The sequence below is a fragment of the Lemur catta genome, chromosome 1, assembly GCF_020740605.2.
Source record: "Lemur catta isolate mLemCat1 chromosome 1, mLemCat1.pri, whole genome shotgun sequence".
Classification (NCBI taxonomy): Eukaryota; Metazoa; Chordata; class Mammalia; order Primates; family Lemuridae; genus Lemur; species Lemur catta.
The window spans coordinates 271,019,274-271,022,298 of NC_059128.1; positions in this window are offsets into that span (position 1 = coordinate 271,019,274).

Sequence of the window (3,025 nt, forward strand, 5' to 3'; positions counted from 1 at the left end):
TACACGTCCTTTCTCATATGCAAGTACCCTGTAAACTTTTCTAGGGTATGAAACATGTCCAATACTTCTTTTTCATCTCACATGAGTAGCCTGAACTTGATAGATTCACAAAAGTATGTACTAATGATGTTCATAAGTTTCAGCAGAGAAAAAAGGCACTGAAAAATAAATTTGACCTTAGTTTTAGGAAAAGAATTGCATAAATTCTACCTTGAGTTGAGTATCATAGCATGTGTTTAGTAGTTAAAAAAAAAAGTAAGTTTAGCAGACACGCTATGCCATTTTGTTACTCAAATGAAAGAAGCAATTTGAAAAAAAAATAGGAAAGGAATAGAAATATCATACGATACAGATTAATATGTAGAAATTGGAATATAGATCATGATTAATCTCCTATAATTGTACATTCTTCCTTATTCTTACTCCACCTATGTTCTAACACAAGTTCTTCTCTATCAAATTTTCCCATTTTGTTTCTTAATGGTTTTATTGAGATATAATTGATATATAATAAAACATGTTTAAAGTATTTAAAAAAAGTCAGAGAACAAGGGAGCTCAGTGGATACCTGTCACAGGCATCATAGGAGGAAGAGAAAGAGAAATAAGTTACCATTGTTGCCTCAATTATGAAGAAGTTTGTTGCCCCCCAGCTCACAGATACCATCAAGAGCAGAGCTCTCGGCTACATGGAAAGCAAACAGCCTTTAACAGTATGGCAGACATGGTACCCCCAACACAGCTGGCACCTCGCCTCACCCACACACACATTTCAAAACTAGGAATTTGGAAACAGGCATAAAACAATATGCAAACTGAGAAAAGAAGAGGGGCCAAGAAGTGTGTGGTAAGGCCCATTCTTCCTTGGGTGCAATCCAATATTTAAAAGGAGTGAGATCTAGAAAATTACAAACTTCGGTGGTCCATCAGCAACTTGCCAATGACAAACTCCTTGAATTATTTTTCTATTGTAGATTTTTGTTTGTTTGTTTGTTTGTGTTTTAGGGACAGGGTCTCACTCTGCCACTTAGGCTAGAGTGCAGTGGTGCAATGATAGGTCACTATAACCTCAAACTCCTGGGTTCAAGTGATCCTACCTCCTCAGCCTTCCAAAGTGCTAGGATTACAGTCATGAGCCACCACTCCCAGCTTAGCTTACATTTATTGAGTACTTACTATGTTCCAGGAGATAAATAATCTATATATTTTTCCATTAATCTTCATAAGAACCATATTAGGTAAAATTATGAATCAGTTCCAAAATAAAGATAATTTGACTGCCACTAAAGCCTCATTTGACTCTCCCTAAAGCCATGTTCTTTTCTTCCAGGTTGTTGGATTGAATAAGTCACAAGTAAATTGTCAGCCTCTCCACCCACCCCCACAAAGGTTTGATTTCTGGATTTTAGCAGAAGAGAGAGTAAGTTTAGTTGCTAAATCTACCTCAATTCTACCCTTCCCACAAAGCCAATGTCATAAAATGACTGTAGTTACAAGAATATCTTTTTCTCATTCCTTGATTCATTTTATTCTTTAAGCATTAAATAATAGCTCTTCCTGTGCTAGATGGTCTTAGGCCTGGAGGCATAAAGAACGTGTGTCAGGTCCTGTTTACAGAAGGGCTCGACCTGCATGCACTTGCCCTAATGTAGGCCTTTTAAATCAATGTTGAGATACCCTCTAAATTAATTTGTTCCCTATATCCCCTCCCCTCAATCACACAAGCAAATTCAGTGAAGTGAACTGAGCTCAATACTATGTTAAATGCATCATTACACATGATATTAGGACCTTTTTGTTGTGATTAATGGAAGTCCTATTCAAATTATCACAGCTTTAAAAAAAAATCCATAGCTCATGTAGCTGGGAATACCATTGGTATAGCTCATAAAATGCAAGGAAAAACAACAGGAAGCAAGATGCCATTCGTCATCCATCTCCCAGCTCTCTGTTTGTTTGGTGTCTTCCTGCAGGCAGAGTCTCTCCGCCGAGCAGGGAACCTTTGCTGGCAACTCAGTTGTGCATCCTCCCAAATGAAGGAGACAGTTTTCTCTCTATATAGTGATGCTTTAACTGAAAAAAATTACTCTAATTGGCCCTACATGGGACATATGGCAACCCCTGCACTATTATTTCTTCTGGCAAGGTCTGTACGACAGGGAACCCCCAGGATGGTGAGAGTCAGGGCAGATTGGGCTTGTCACCGTCCATGACCAGAAGGAAGAAGGAAGGCATTCTGAGAACGCAGCCCACTGGAATCAAAGTCTGAAAGCCAGCATGCCAGATAAATGTTTTGTGAAATGAAACATTATCCATCTGTCCATTATGACTCACATCATGTCCAATATACAAAAGTCTTGGAAAGTGGTAGAAAATAGAAAGATTGAAAGCGGATTTCAGGGACAAAATGGACTAAATATGATTTTGTCATCTGTCTCTGTTATTGGTAAAAATCACATCTATAAGAAATATTATATACATTTTTGATCTTGTCTGCTTCTACTACAATCTGGCATGTAGATGACGCCTGCTTCTATGCTTTGTGAACCAAAGACCTTGCTTTCTCTTTATTACCTTAGACTTTCAGAGATGGGCAATTCCAAAAGCTCCAAGGATTTTTCCCCTGTTTGGAAGCTTTGTACACTTTGCCAAGGGAACTCAGTCTGGGACACGTGCCTGCAGGACGCAGGTACATTCCCTCCAGGAAGAGGGTGGGATGAGAGACAACTGAGGTGAAGGATCATGGAGACAGAGCTTAGCGCAATCTCAGTTTTTCTCCTCACTATTTAGTTCTTGGCTTTCCTTCCCCACTACTACTTCTGGTGGAGAAACACAGATGTGCTCCTGATTCCCTTAGATAGATTTTAATATGAATCAACTCATTAATAAATAACCTGTCTTACCTTTCCCTCCCCATCATCTCATAACATACACAGCTCATGAAGAAAACTAGGAAATTTCCTGGGACTATTGCTTGGTCATTTCTACTTTCTCTCTCACCTAAGTGTCTTTACCCTATTTTTGCT